The sequence below is a fragment of the Mastigoproctus giganteus genome, chromosome 2 (assembly GCF_048544385.1).
Source record: "Mastigoproctus giganteus isolate SK-2022 chromosome 2, ASM4854438v1, whole genome shotgun sequence".
NCBI lineage: Eukaryota > Metazoa > Arthropoda > Arachnida > Uropygi > Thelyphonidae > Mastigoproctus > Mastigoproctus giganteus.
In genome coordinates this window covers 189239444-189255990 of record NC_143576.1, presented here as the reverse complement: position 1 = coordinate 189255990, position 16547 = coordinate 189239444, and the positions used below count along the sequence as shown (strand labels likewise).

The 16547-nt window shown below is 36.4% G+C and overlaps 1 protein-coding gene across 5 annotated transcripts in view; it reads left to right on the top strand.

Annotated features, from left to right (window-relative positions):
• The first annotated feature begins 277 nt into the window (after positions 1 to 277).
• PCB (Pyruvate carboxylase) overlaps positions 278 to 16547 on the top strand; it is a 593745-nt gene continuing 577475 nt past the window's right edge. For 4 of the 5 annotated variants that reach the window (XM_090389678.1, XM_090389679.1, XM_090389675.1 and 1 more), the window contains exon 1: positions 278 to 461. The gene's annotated coding sequence lies outside the window, so the exon portion shown is untranslated. Of the gene's footprint in view, positions 462 to 693; positions 781 to 16547 lie in introns of those variants that run through there. The other variant, XM_090389677.1, reaches the window with a different exon arrangement.

Below are 16547 nucleotides of genomic sequence, written 5' to 3'. Positions count from 1 at the left end.
GAGCCCCTGGGGATAAATTTTTGGTATCCCCTTCCCAAACTTCGGCTTCCGGAGCAACTGCTCAAACCACTTGTTCTGTGAGCGTTCCGATTAGTAAAATTTTCTATTTCGAGTTCTGTTCACATCCAAAGTTTGTCGATTTGGAGAGTTCAATGCACATGATAACCACATATAACATTTGTAGACCATGTGACTTATTCCACCAATAAGAATTAATTGCCATTATCCAATCTGTTACTAACCGCCTGGAATTCTCATAGAGGGTGCCTACGGTGAATTTCGTTTACTTTACGCTCTGTGGTTGGGTTGGAGAATCATATCGTACAGCATTTTAAATTGACTCACGTTGTGCTTCACATGTTTCATTGACCGGCAAGAGTGTTGTGAAATAAATACCGTGTGCGCATTTGTCTTATTTGCAACTTCCTTCATGCACGTGCTAGTAATGAATGCAAGCAGAGGTTTGTATTTCGAAATAGTTTATTACAGTCGTTTATAGGAATTGAATTCATGATTGTGAAATCTTTTTTTATTTTGCATGTCCCATTTCCGACCTCCGCTCTCCTTTTGGTAGTGGTTTTTGGGACTATCTACTTGCATACACTGTACGAATTCATGCATTTTAGTCGGAAGGAATTATCGTGGTTTTTTTTATACGTTTTGTGTTATCAGCTGACAAGTTGTGTATTTATAGACCATAAGGGTACAAGTTTTAACACCTTTTGAACAATTTCAATAGTAGTTTGGTATAATTGCTGAGTTCGTTATTTCATAACGTAGGTATATTTGGAAAATATCAAACTTTTATTTCTCTACAAACATTTAAATAGCATTGTTTGTGAATTGTGTTAAAACAATAACGAAACTAGCACTATTAGTTGGTAAGTTTCTAGGCGCGCACAGCTGAAAGAGGCGTCCGAACCCTCTCATAACCAACAACTGACATTGGCGTCTGCTCTCAAATGTAACTAATTGCTAAATAAGTGCTGCCAGCTAGATTTTAAACATTAATTGGTCTTGCTAATATAAACTTGCATATCACTTACGGTTTAAATCAGTTGATAAATAGATATTTTTACTAATTAGAAATAAACATTTCTTCAAGCTGTTAAAAAGAAAAAAAAGTAACATCCTCAAAGTTTAAGGATGTTACTTTTCTGGGAAGTAAACCCAGTGCAAGTTTTGCTAATGATACTTGTGTATTAAAATAAGTATAAATAATACTTATGTAAAAAAAAAAAAAAAATAAAAAAATATATATATATGTGTGTGTGTATATAAATGGGTATTCAATGCAACCCTTTAAAGATAATGTTTAAAGAGTTACATAGAAAAGAGGTATACAGTTGATGAAATGGTTTCGTTAATGACTTGCCCATACTGTATTAGAAAGTGCTAATTTCATTTTCATTCCTTTTTGGCCTTTCACTTTTCTTCTACTACTATGGACAAGTTTTTGCATTACTTGTATTAGACCATTTACTAAAAATGTTTCCCCCCCCATATCTGATGACAGCTATACCATTTTATTTTCATTTTATTTGCATTTTTTTGTACTAATTGTACTTTGTAGTTTCCCCACTTTATATTGGCTTGGCAATTCAACCCATAATTTACTTAATTCATCATAACCTCTAGGATATTAACATTCTTTCACTAATCAGCTATTCTACTTTCCTCACTCTTATAGTTATTGGCACCTTGTGTAACTTTCATATCCATTTATGCATACATATTTAATTTAATATTAATACAACTTGTATATATATCTTACTAGTATTGATATGGTGACATTTTATCATTCTGTATTTGTATATTTGCTCCTCACTTTTGTTATACAGTCAAATCTCGTTAATACAAAGTTCAAGGGATTGGAATTTTCATGTTTTGTAGTCACGAGGTCCCCAAAAGTGCCAATTTTACCTTTTTTTTTTTTTTTTTTTTTTTTTGTTGGAACATACTATATATTATAAGTGTTCTCTTTTTTTTTTTCTCTGGCTGAAGCCTATTGCTAAAAATTTAGCTAGTTAAAGCCAATATTTCCTACTTTAATCAGTGTTTGATTTAGTGCCTCTGACTGCTAATGGCAGTTCCAAATCCGGTTAGAAAACTAAGTAGGGTGACACAACTTACTCCAGACACTAGTAATAGTTAAAGAATTTTTAATAAAATATTCATTACACAATTTACACTAATGGGGTTTCACAATATCAAATTCAGTGAAGTACTATTTTTATATATATATTTTTATTTCATTATGATTCCAATTTAAATCATACTAAAATTATACAAGCAATTATTCATAGTAAATCCAAGCTATTTTCATCACACAACAAAATCTCTATTCATTTATGGTCTAGGGACCCTGACAATCACCATAAAGTACTTTTCTTCCTAGAGTTCTGATTCATTCCATTTTTAATTACTATTTTGTACAAAGTCAAGGAATTTTAGGAACACCGATTGTCTCTTAAGGGGTTCTTTTTAGCAAATTATTATTCCTCAGGACAGAATTTTTTTTAGAAAAATTTCTACTTAGTTTCTTTCTTTGCTTGCCAGGATGGACCAGTCTGCTAAGCATGGTATTTCTTCCATTTCAAATCTTGAGCCTCTTAGGGTTCCCCCCTTATCTCCGGATCTCCAACCTTTTTTCTTATTACTGAAGCTTCCAAAATGTTCCTCATAACTTTATGAAAACTTTCTTTTGGACCCAACGTTCACCCACACTTCGAAAGTTGATCCTATCTTTCCTCTCTAACTTAACTTCAACCCACACCACTAGCTAAGATGACGGCTCTAAAATTATCCGCAGCTGCTCCTACACTTCTCCATATCCCATTCGACTTCCACAATCCCCTAAAAACACCGTACCTGCCCGGCAACCCAAAGGTCGCGGGTTCGATTCCCGCCTCGGGCTTGGATCAAAGTACTGCAAAAACCTTGGGAGGTGCAATGTGGCCACAGAAGCCGATGCGCCAACAACTACCAAATCAAAAAAAAAAAAAAATCCTAAAAACACCACTCCAAATTCACCTAAAACTGCTCCTTTTCCCACCTCTGCGTCCTTTATCTCTCTCTCTCTCTCTCTCTCTCTCTCTCTCTCTCTCTCTCTCTCTCTCTCTCTATATATATATATATATATATATATATATATATATATATATATATATATATATATAGAGAGAGAGAGAGCGCGAACGAACTAATACAGCTCTACTTCTCAGAAATTTCTCCCTTTCACATATCTGTTGAAGTAGATTCCAGGTGCTTCACACCTTCTTCCATAGTAAGCAAACGCTTACAATCCCCTCTCCTTAGCAACAGAAAATTCTCTTAAGAGGATTTTCTGAGAATCATCTTGGACTTCTCCATCTTCCTGAGTGTTTCACCGGCATTCCATTACTAGTTTCTAACGTAGAAATCACCTCTGTTAAAATAATACGTCTTTCTAGCCACTCTGCACCTTCCCTTGGTTTCTCTCTGACCACTCTGTGTCCCTCAGAGGTTTTTGCTTGGAGTGTATACCCCTTCGACCATTTCCTCTTTATTATAAAATCTATGAAATACCCCCCCTCCTCTAAAGAAATAACCCTTCAATCTGTCTTCGTGTTCCACCCTGGTTTCCCCATTTAGCCCAAGTTACTTTGCCCTAAAGGTAACATCGGATAATTTTTCCAGTATCCTATACAGACCCCTAGCTCTCCGTTTCCAATCTCCTTTTTCTGGTTGCTCTCTTTAACTAACACCCAATCTCCTACTGAGAATTCCTTATGTTTCCGCCCCATGTTTAACTTCGCTGTTTCTGACTATTTGCCTTGCTCTGTACCCTTTCCAAATTTCTGGTTTTCTTAAACCTAACTTCGTGTTTTCCCCTCTTTTCCAATTCCCCCCCTTCTCGTACTAGAAATCTCTGGGCATCCATCTGATGGCCCCCAGTTGCTTTCCTCTTTTTCATCTTTTAATTTCTTGAGCAAATTCCCTTTCTCCAGGTCTTTCAGCCGCATAAGAAATACCAAGGGGATTTTTCCCCCTTGGTATTCCTTATGCATCCGGGAGTTACCCACAGTTACTAATGTGGTTGCCCCCTCTTTTCTTTTTGGGTACTTCCTCTTCTCCCCTCTACATTTAGCTTTAGATCCATCCGGCCTCTGCTTGCTGGTGGTAGGAGATCCCTTGGTCGGTATTGGGGCCCTTGCTGCCATGGTCCTTCTATTTCCTCTCTCCCTTCTGTCCTTCTCCATTTATTTCTTGGGCAGAACTTGGTCCAATGGCTTAAGTTATTGCATGTGTAGCTGCCAGTGAGGTGCTGCCATCTTGTTTCTTGAGCAAAATCTTGCCCAGTGATTAGGGCGACTGCATATATAATAGCCCCCATTAAATTTCCCCCTTCCTTGTTGCCAGTGGGGTGCTGTTGCCCTTTCACTCTCATCCATATATTCTCCTTTCTGTGCCTGGGTCCTTCCCAGGTCCATTACACTAAATTTGCCAGTCCATTTTTTGTTCCAATTTGTCTACCCGGTTTCTTTTTCTGTGCCTTGTTCTTCACTTTTCTGTGGTTCCTTTCCCTTCTTTTCGTCCCCTTGCTCACATTAATAGTGTTTGTTTCCCATATGGTTTCATTTTTATATGCTATCTCCAAATTCTCCTCTTCTTTGGCATACAAAAAGGCCTGGTTCAGGGTTTCTGGTTTGCTGCGCAACACTTCTTTCCTAAACTTAACAAACTGCCCCATCAATTTCAAGTTCCCCTTGTTCAGTTGCATCGAGGTGGGTGTTCATTTTTATCTCTCTTATTCTATGTAGAAATTCCATCACTGATTCCTCCCTTGCTTGAGTTAGGGAGGAATTTATCTTCTCTAATTTATTTTAAAATATTTCTGTTTTCATGTTTCTCCCCTTTGAACACTCTTAAGTAATCTCTCCCTCTAAAGTTAACATTTCATCCCTCCCCATAGTATAGTGCTTGAGGCCCTTCTGCCATTTCACCTCCGGCGCTTGTGTATGGTTGCTCTAGGTGCGCTGGCCCTTCCTGGCTCCCGTTTCCATTCCTTCTATTATCCAACGGCATTCTGTCTTTCTTAACATTTTTTTTTTTTTTTTTACAAATTAACTAATTTAGCATTAGTAGAGGCATATGATGCAAGAAAGCAAGCTTATGCAGCATCAACCAAAAAAAAAAAAAACACTTCCACTTCACCCCCTCCGTTCGTTCGAAATACCTGTTCAGCTGAGCTTTAAATTTATTTAGGCTATCAACTTCCACAACAAGGGATTGAAGTTTGTTCCACCAACCAACTAGCAGCTGGCTAAAGGCAAATTTCTGCACATCTATCCTACATCTGTCTTTCCTCAATCTGAATTTATGCCCTCTCAGGTGATTATTCTGAGCGAGAGGAAGAATCCCATCAGCATTGAGCATGCTCAAACCATTCAAGGCTTTATACACCTCTATCAGATCACCTCGCTGGTGCCTAGTCTCCAGACACTGTAATTTGCAAAACTGAAGCCTTTCTTCGTAAGAGCAACCCTTTGTTCCATTCACTATTCTTGTTGCCCTTCTCTGTACTCATTCCACAACTCTACATCCTTCTTGAAATGAGGCCTCCAGACCTGTATACAGTACTCAAGGTGTGGCCTGACCAATGCCTTATACAAGGGAATAATCACCTCCCTATCCATGCTAGAAAAATTCCTGTATTTCATTGACAAGACACCATGAGCTACTCTTGCAGCCGTTTGCACTGCTCAGAGAACTTTATATCTGCCTGCACAATTACCCCCAGGTCCTTTTCATTCTCTGCCACTGTCAGTGTAGTACCACAGAGTTGATACATTGCTCTGGGGTTGCTGTTTCCTGTATGTAGTACTTTACATTTGTCAATGTTAAACTTCATTTGCCACCTCTCAGCCTATCTGCTCAACCTTTCCAACGTAGAAATCACAAATCCTGTTGCAGCAGCATAGCGTCAGTAGTGTCCTTAACAACCCTGCCAGCCTTTGTATTGTCTGCAAACTTGGACATTAAGCTTGATATACCATCATCAATATTATTTATAAATACAGAAAACAACAATGGACCCAACACTGAACCCTGAGGGACTCCACCAATAACATTAGTCCACGATGAGCAGTGTCCATTGATTAGCACCCTGTCTTCTCTGCCTCACCACCCCTTTATCCATAGCACCAATTTGCCTCCAATGCCACACTGCTCCAATTTGTGCAGCAGTCTTCCATGTGCAACAGTATCAAAAGCCTTTCTAAGATCCAAATATATAATATCAAAGTTATTCCCTGCATCTAGTTCTTTTGTGATTGCATCATAGTATCCAATCAAATTGGTCAGGCAAGACTTTCCCTTAACAAAACCATGCTGTGTAGGAGCTATAACTGAAGTCTTGTCTAGATGATCCTGCAGTGCTTCTTTAACCAGTGCCTCCATTAATTTTCCTGGAACAGAAGTTAAACTCACAGGTCTATAATTACTTGTGTCAGCCTTTGATCCTCCTTTGTGAATTGGGGGTCACATTTGCACATCTCCAGTCTATGGGTACCTCCCCTGAGTCCAAGGAAGCTCTCATAATTATGGCTAAGGGTTTGCTTACTTCCTTTGCTGCCTCCTTTAATATAACTGGATAGATCCCATCCAATCCAGGTGCCTTTCTTGTGTTTATCTTCGACAATTTCTCCTCCACTTTACTCTCAGTTATTAGAAGATTATCTAGCTTATTGTCAGAGTTGAATACAACTCTGGCATTCCCCTTGCTGAATAACTTATCATGTGTGAATGTCGATGCAAAATATTCATTTAGTTTGTTAGTTACCTGAGCAGGATCATCAACAGTTGAACCATCGATATCAAGTGGACCAATCTGATTCATTCCTTTTCTTCTAGAGTTTACATAGGTAAAGAACTCTTTGCTGTTTTTCTTTGCATCCTTTGCCAAAGATTTCTCATAATCTGCCTTCGCCTGCCTAACCTCCTCTGTAACTTGGTTACAGATCAACTTATATCTGTCATAGGCTTCTAGCACATTAACATGTGACACGTCTGTGTCACATGTTAATTTATATGTATCCCATGCATTTTTCTTCTCTGCCATATGTCTCATTTAGTTAATCTGACATCCATTTAGGCCTAAACCTTGAACAATATTTCTTAGTTGGTATGTAAAGCCTAGTAGCTTCCAAGATAAGTTCTTTGAATGCTTCCCATTTTGAATTTACTGTTGGTAACATCATCAGTTGGTCCCACCGTATAGAATTTAAATACTGTCTCAGAACATTGTAGTTGTCTTTACGAAAGCAAAAACTCTTCCCTTTACCCCTGATGGTAGTTACCTCTTTGAGTAAATCCCACTTCAGCACACTGTGATCACTGCCACCTAGTGGTTCCTTTATTTGTAGATTCTTAATGCATGAAGAATTGCTACTGATAATCAAATCAGACATGCTGATGTAGAAACCCGAACATGCTGATGTAGAAAATAATCATCCAATAAACCCACAAAGCCTTGCTGCTATTGTGTGAGTGACCAACCCACAAATTCCAGTCAATATCTGGGAAATTAAAATCTTCCATTATAAGACTTCCTGATTTACTGGCCCACTCTCTTTCGCTGTACAGTTTCTTATTATACTCATCAGAGTCATTAGGCCTATAGCACACTCCTACTCTCAATTTTGATCTCCCAATGCTTATGTCACACCAAACTGACTCGACACTGCACTGTCCAGCGATGTTGACTGGCTTCACTTCCTTGGATTTTGTGTTTCTTAACTAATAGCATAACCCCTCCTCCCTTCCTATCCTGTTTATCCTTTCTGTACATATTGTACTCCCCAAATTCCAGTTATGCATTCCTTATATCTGTGTGACACCCCAGTCTCTGATATCCCAACAATATCTGCCTTTGATGTTGTGAGCAATACCTCAAATTCATCCAATTTATTTACCAAACTCCTAGCATTGGTGTACACGCAAGTATACATGCACCTATTACTATTCTTAGCTACCCTAACACAACCCATGTGTTTACTTGTACTGCAATGACTCCCACAATCTCTGAAATATCCTGCAACTTGTTTTCCAGGCTGCTGCTCATTCCAATAGAAGCAGTTCAAGAATCATTTTCACCTCTGCCAGTGGCTACTGTTAATCTATTAGTCTTGTATTCCCCCAAGCCAGCTGTTTTCCGACCCACCTAACACTGCCTCGATAGCATCACTAACCAAATATTCTTGAACCTTTTCTATTTAAGTGTATCCCATCCCTATAGAATGAGTCTCTCCTGTTAACAAGTACAGACCAGGCTGAAAAAAATTCTACCCCTTGAGCCTTGCACAATCTTCAATCTTTTCAGGGCCAAATTGATCGACAAGGCTCTCATCATATACTCCCTCCTATCGTGTCTGGGCAGAATTGCAGACACTTTCAAATTCAACCCTAATTCATGGCTTTTTTTCAACAGTGACCTGTACTTGTTAAGTAATTCTGCCAGTCTCCTACTCTTAATATCATTAATTTACAATTACTACTCTTAATTTACAATATATTACCCAAAATATTTTTCTGGCTCACCAGCTGGTTTATAAGTCCAGCAACTATGGTAAAATTGGAATTTAAAATTCCTAAAATTATTAACCACTGTTTAATTCACAGTTCCTTTTTCCAACCATTTTTTTTTACAACCATATCAATTCATAAATCACCCTGTCAATTCATATATTAACCAGAAGCGGATTTAATGGCGGGTGCACCGGGCGCGCGCCCCGGGCCCCGACTTCTGATTGTTATTGTTTGTTATTTGTTTTTTTAGGAGCATTAGCAACTAAGGCCATATTGCTCTGGGATATGCGGTGGTCATTCCCTGACCTTTCTGCTTCCTTCGTATTTGGTGGTGAAGGGCTCGAACCCCAGTCTAATCAAGAAGCGTGTGCTACGCACTCTTGCTCCTTCCCACCTGGCTACTGAGCGCCCCTGACTTCTGAAGGACCCATGCAATATCCCAACAAATTAGTTGAACATATTAGTTCAAAACTTTGATTATTATTATGCTATTATTAATTATATTATACATATATTATATTCAAATTTTATTGGAAATAAAACATTAATAGTACATAATATTTTTTATTTATTTAAAAAAATGGTTAACATGTATTTTTATTTTCCCTGTCTCTCTTTTTTTTTTTAAGGGGCCTAATATTTTCCTCTGCGCCCGGGGCCTCAACCGACCTTAATCCGCTCCTGATATTAACCATATCAATACCTAACTCGTTAACTACAACCAAATTATTAATCATTTTCCTTATTATTGTTGTCTCGCTCTACTTTTTTCTTTCTTTTATTGGCAACTTTGTCTATTGCATAATAATCCTGGCTGGCAACTTCGCCAATTGTGGGTTTCTCTTTTTTCCTCTGGCTGAAGCCTATTGCTAAAAATTTAGCTAGCTAAAGCCAATATTTCCTACTTTAATCAGTGTTTGATTTAGGGCCTCTGACTGCTAATGGAAGTTCCAAAGGTTAGAAAACTAAGTAGGGTGACACAACTCACTCCAGACACTAGTAATGGTTAAGGAATTTTTAATAAAATATTCATTACACAATTTACACTAATGGGGTTTCACAATATCAAATTCAGTGAAGTACTATTTTTATATATATATATGCTAATCATACTAAAATTATACTAGCAATTATTCATAATAAATCCAAGCTATTTTCATCACACAACAAAATCTCTATTCATTTATGGTCTAGGGACTGCCCTTACAATCACCATAAAGTACTTTTCTTCATAGAGTTCAGACTCATTCCATCTTTAATTACTATTTTGTTCAAAGTCAATGGTTTTTAGGAACATCGATTGCCTCTTAAGGGGTTCTTTTTAGCACATTATTATTATTCCTCAGGACAATAGTTTAGAGGAACGTCCTTTAGAAAAATTTCTACTTGCAGTTCTTTTCTTTGTTTTCCAGGACGGACCAGTCTACTAAGTGCTGTATTTCTTACATTTCGATTCTTTTGAGACTCTTATGCTTTCCCCTTATCTTCGGACCTCCAACCCTTTTTCTTATTCCTGAAACTTCCAAAATGTTCCTCATAACTTTATGAAAACTTTCTTTTGGACTCAATGTCCAAATGTCCACATTTCAAAAGTTGATCCTGTCTTTCTCCTCTAACTTAACTTCAACCCACACCACTAGCTAAGACCACAGCTCTAAAATTCTCCGCGGCTTCTCCTACACTTCTCCACATCCCATTTGACTTTCACAGCCGCCTAAAAACACCACTCCAAATTCACCTAAAAGTGCTCCTTTTCCCATCTCTACATCCCGTATATCTCGAAAAATGTTCTCCCATTTCCCCTCCCCTTTTTCCTCTTTAATCCGATCTACCCGTGGCCATCTAGAATAGAAGTAACAATAGAAGTATGTGTTTGCCCCGTTTTATTTCTCTTATCCATTTGACTATATATAGAGAGAGAGAGAGACACAGAATGCACACTCTGCTCTGCTCTATTTCTCCCTCTTGTATTTCTATTGAAGTAGATTCCAGGTATAGCTTCCATAGTAAGCGAACGCTTAGACTATCTAATAATAAATAATAATATCAAAAAAAAAATAAATAATTTTAGATAAATAAAATAATAAAACCAAAAGCCTGGTCTAACAATACAGTAATGGGAATAACATATTTTTTAAAGATTTTATTTTATTTGTATGATAAACTAAGAAAAGCAGTTAACAAAAATTGTATGGTATATATTATGATATATACAATACTTTAGTATCAAGTAAAAAGAATTACAATCTAAGGATAATATAAAAGGAGACATATGAACCATTAACTTTTTTGATAAATTAATTTAAAGAAAGAATCCAATGTTGTTTGTACAGTTTTTGTTCTATACACATTTTTAACTACATTTGTCCTATACACAGACTATCAAATGCAATAGTTTTTTTTATTTATCAACATTACTCCAGGCCAACACGTTCTCTGTTTTGCTTAATGCATTTTGGGCATCTTTTTTAGATGGCAGTGTATATGCTTCTTTCTTCACTTTTGCTGTCATTGTACCTAAAACATAATTGTTTTGCTTGGTGCTTAGCAGCTCTTCTGGGGTTGCATTTCTGTGGTAGAAACTTCATCATCCACCTTCACAATCTCTTCATATTTGCTGATGATATTTTCTCCAAAGCCACAACTTTCTGAAGCAGTTGATTATTACACTTGAGGCAATACTGTCCCAAGCAATAACAAGATTACAGATAGCATCCAAGACATTTGGCTATAAAATTGTTCCCTCCTATGTTGTGGATTAAGTACCTTATCAGGCAGGCTCTATATGTTCTCTTGAGAGCTTATAGAGCCTTTCTTTGGCAATGTCTGTATCAGCCTCTTGTATAATTTTCAGTTTAATTTCCAGGCTGAATTCCATCCTTTTGCATTTTTTGCCGTAACACTGCTAGATGAGATTTATATTCAGAAATGTGTTTTTTTTTTTTTTTTTTTTGGCTGGTGCAGCATAAGCCTCAGACTTCCTTGTACCATATGGCTAATAATAATACAGGGTGTCTCAAAAATACACGGCATAACTTCAGGAATGAGTTCCTCATATGTAGTCAATAAAAATATTTTATATCAACAATAGTTCTGGAAATGCTTGGTTCCTGAGTTATTAGCTGGAATGTCTTGTACGCCTGCCCTGTGAGTTTGTTTGGAAGTACATGGAGCCCAAATAACTTATCATCAAAAACACCTGCCCAGATGTTGAGGCTGAACTGCTGTTGGTGATATGATGGAAGAATTTCATGTGGGTTTTCCTCAGCCCATACTGGCTGATTGTGAAAATTTTGGATTCCGTCTCGTGTGAACTGTGCTTCATCTGTGAATATCACTAAGGCAGGAAAGTGAGTAGTTGTATCACACTGCTGCAAGAACCACTGGCAGAACATTACTCGTGTAGGGTAATCTGCTGGTGACAAGGCCTGTACCTGTTGCAGATGGTAAGGATACAGTTGGTGTTCTCACAACAACTCTCCAAATAGTTGAATGTTGAACAGCCAGTTGCATTGCTATTCTGCATCTGCTGATTCCAGGAGTGGCATGCACAACATCCAAAATCTCCTCTACTTTAGGAGTTGTAGATCTTGGTAGTCCTCTGTCGGCAGCACGAGGTTAAAGGTCCCATGTTCACAAAGGCAGCGATGGATACCTTCAAACGTTTTCCTGCACCATAACAGAGTACAAAGGTGGAGACGGGCTAAGGCCTAGCAGCCACCCCGATATAAGAATGCACACAAACACACACAGTACCTTGATTACCATTACATAGAATGGATATATATATATATATATATATATATTTTTTTTTTTTTTTTTTTTTGAGTTAAGTTAATATGTTATAATGTATTAACATTATATGTAAGTTATAATGTATGAAATGCAATGAAAGCTAGTAAGATAGCTTCTCAAGAAAAACCAAAAAACCTATGTGGGTGCCCAACGTAACCTGGAAAAAATATATATATGCCAAAAACAAAGCAAGGAAAATCATGCATATCAATAACTTAAAATAAGCAATAAAAATGTACAATTAAAATGTTAATCATAGGCGATCAGATATATTGAAAGGGACTTTTTCGAGGGCTAACCCTTTCAATGTATCAACCATAATTAACGAGCTATCCGTTTCTGTAGTCATCGTCCAGCATAACTTGTCCAAATGATGGTAAAAATAGCCAGATAGTAACATTAATGAGATAGAGACATAAATATATTAAACAAAGGTATTTACGTTGATATATTCCAATTTAGCAGTAAGCTGGCAAGATAACTGTCAGCCCGACGGATAGTCAAAATTTAAATTAGAGAAAGAGATCCATCTATTTTTTAGGCTTATGTGTGTAGTTTATAATATATGTAGTCTAAGCGATTGCCAAGTAACAGTAGAAGCTTGCGCTAACGAAGGCGAACGGAAAAAAGTAAAAGTGTGACGAATTAATATTATTATATATTAGAAATAATATTATAAATTAGATATAAATTAACTATCCTATTTGCTTTTTACATACTTGGATATATATATATATATATATATATATCCAAGTATGTAAAAAGTATGTATATATATATATCCAAGATATATATATTTATCCAAGATATATATATATATATATGATAATGTCTATAAAAGTGTATATAATCTTGTATATAAATTGTTTATATCATGAGAATGTACATAAAATTGTGTGTGAATAAATGGAAGTACCTTGTGATGAAGGAAATCACCTGCGGGAGATAAGACATTCCGGTTAATAACTCGGGAACCAAGCATTTCCAGAACTATGTTGATATAAAATATTTTTATTGTCTACATATGAGGAACTCATTCCTGAAGTTATGCCGTGTATTTTTGAGACGCCTTGTATAAACTTTAAATTAATTTAAAGAAAAGTTCCAAAAAAGAGGAAGCTGTTTGTGGTCTCTGTTTCTCTAGGTGTTTCGAGGTCATAAACTTGCAGTTTTCCTGTTTGTAGCAGAAGGTGGTCATTTTATTGAGAGCTTAGGTGTTCTTGACTTGTGGGGTGATAAGATCTTAGAGTCCCAATTCTTTCTTCCCCTAGTGTGGTTGTCATTTTGTTGTTTGCACTTTTTCCTATGTTGGTAGGAGCAATATGGCCTTAGTTGCTAATGCTCCTAAAAAAAACCCAAAGCAAACCTATGTTGGTAATTCCTTTTGTTGTCATTTATCTTGCCACTTTCCTAGTTGGGGTTTGGTGGTTGTGGTAAAGTTTGTCGCTTGGCATATACGGCTTGGGAAAAGTCTGGGGAATGGTATGTGCTTCATATAAACGAGCACTTTGTTGTAGATTTTATTGAGTCAAATTGAAAATAGTGTTCTTAGTTGATGATGAATGTTGGCAAAGTGTGCAGAGAATAATAAATCCAAATTATGTAACTCAAAACATCCAAAAGTTATTTGTATAGTGATACTAGACAATGTGATATCAGCATCTAAAGTAATTAAATGTTTTAAATAAATAAATAAATTTATTTAATTCAGAATAAATGCTTTATTTATACTCTAAGTAGTTTGAGGCTAGAAGAATTCACAAATTCTTTGTGACTGCATATGCATTGAATTATTAAGCGCAAATGGACTTTAATACCATAGTCAAAATTTTTTTTTTTTTTTTTTTTTTTGTGGCAGTGTAAAGGCTTGAACCTCCTTACTTGTAATTGCTTATTCTCGCTGCTGTCTCAGAAGCTATTTTAATCCATTGTTCGTTAATCTGAATAAAAATATCCTTTCTTGTTCTTGAATTAGAAATTTATTATTAATTTTGAAATATACAGTGAACTATATGTTTATCTGAATACTTTCACTTAATTACTTCATTGAAATGCGGTTTAGAATCTTTGTACCGTTAATAATCAGCAAATCATATAGTTTCAGAGATGTTTTCTCCTCTGCTTCTTCTGTGATTATAATCCTCCTGTTACATCATCACAAAAAGAACAAAGTGAAAAATATTTTATTAACATTAAATATAGATTACCAGATCTTTTGTATTATAATGTTAAGCCCTTCCTTGTTGGCTCAGTTAAACCAAATTGTCTTATCCTAAATTGTCATATGAGATTAAACAACACTGCACTCCATGTAAATTTTAAAGGCAAAAAATGATTGAATTTATCGAAACAAGCTTACAATAACCCTTTCCAACAACCATTTAGAGGACAATTTTGATTAAATTTTAAAATCCTTCTGGATATTGTTTTCACATCTAGAGGACAGAAAAATAAGTTGATTTTAAGAATTGGTTATTTAAAACAGTGTTATTTTTAAACTTGTGCTCTTTTGTAATTCATTTAATTTTAATTCATTAATTTTAAATTTAAACCTCCCTCATAATTTTCACAACATCAATTTTAAATGCAGTGCAGAGATTTAAACAACCATTTCTTAAATTCACCTTATTTTTCATTCCTCTAGACTTAAACAATATCCAGAAAATATTGAAATGTCACCAAAATTGCCCTCTAAATGGTTGGATTATTGGAATGTTTTCTGTATAGTTTTGTTTCAATAAACTTGATCATTTTTTGCCTTTAAAGTTTATATGGAGTGCAGTGTTTAATTTCTTATTAGAATTAGTCATTTTCCACATATGTCTTTCTCCAAAGAAACTAAATGGGTTTATTTATACTCTGATATGACCACAGGAGTTTTTTTTTTTTTTTTAACAGTAAATCATTTTTGACAGTAGATACAATCAGTAATTGTATTTAGTAGTCATGCTGCTGCTGTTGTTATTTGGTTTTTAGGAGCATTAGCAACTAAGACCATATTAGCATTAGCATTAGTAGAGGCATTTGATGCAAGAAAGCAAGCTTATGCAGCATCAGCCAAAAAAAAAAAAAAAAAAAAAAAATTACATAAATAAATAAAAATAACCACTTCCACTTCACCCCTCTGTTCGTTCGAAATACCTGTCCAGCTGAGCCTTAAACTTATTTAGGCTATCAACTTCCACGACAAGGGATGGAAGTCTGTTCCACCCACCAACCACCCGCTGGCTAAAGGCAAATTTCCGCACATCTATCCTACATCTGTCTTTCCTCAATTTGAATTTATGCCCTCTCAGGTGATTTTTCTGAGCTAGAGGAAGAATCCCATCAGCATTGAGCATGCTCAAACCATTCAAGGCTTTGTACACCTCTATCAGATCACCCCGCTGGTGCCTAGTTTCCAGACACTGTAATTTGCAAAACTTAAGCCTTTCTTCGTAAGAGAACCCCTTTGTCCCATTCACCAATCTAGTTGCCCTTCTCTGTACTCGTTCCAGCAGCTCTACATCCTTCCTGAAATGAGGCCTCCAGGCCTGTATACAGTACTCTAGGTGTGGCCTGACCATTGCCTTATACAAGGGAATAATCACCTCCTTATCCCTGCTAGAAAAATTCCTATATATCATTGACAATACACCATGAGCTACTCTTGCAGCTCGTCTGCACTGCTCAGAGAACTTCATATCTGCCTGCACCACCATATTGCTCCGGGGATATGCGGTGGTAATTCCCTGACCTTTCCGCATCCTCCATATTTGGTAGCTCACGAGCTCGAACCCTGGTCTAATCAAGAAGCATGTGCTACGCACTGCTGCTCCTGCCCACCTGGCTACGGAGGCACCCTGTAGTCATGCAGGCTTGAATCACAGTCTACTTAAAAATCTGTATTAGTTATGTAAAAGACTTGCAATTAAAAAGCTTGCATGGACTACTAGACCATGATTAACAAAAAATAATTAAAAAAATATTTTTGAATACCCAGAATTTTTGTTTGTTAACTATGCTCTAATGATTTCTGTACCTTATTAATGTGAATGCTATTAGTTTATGCATAAGATTTTGAACTGTCTCCTATGCAGTCTTAAATAGTGATAAATGCAAGCTTACTGAATTTGGGTAGCAGTAATTCCAGAATAACATGCCATTGAGGCTGTCTGAGACATTCTCTTAGGTATGTCATACTG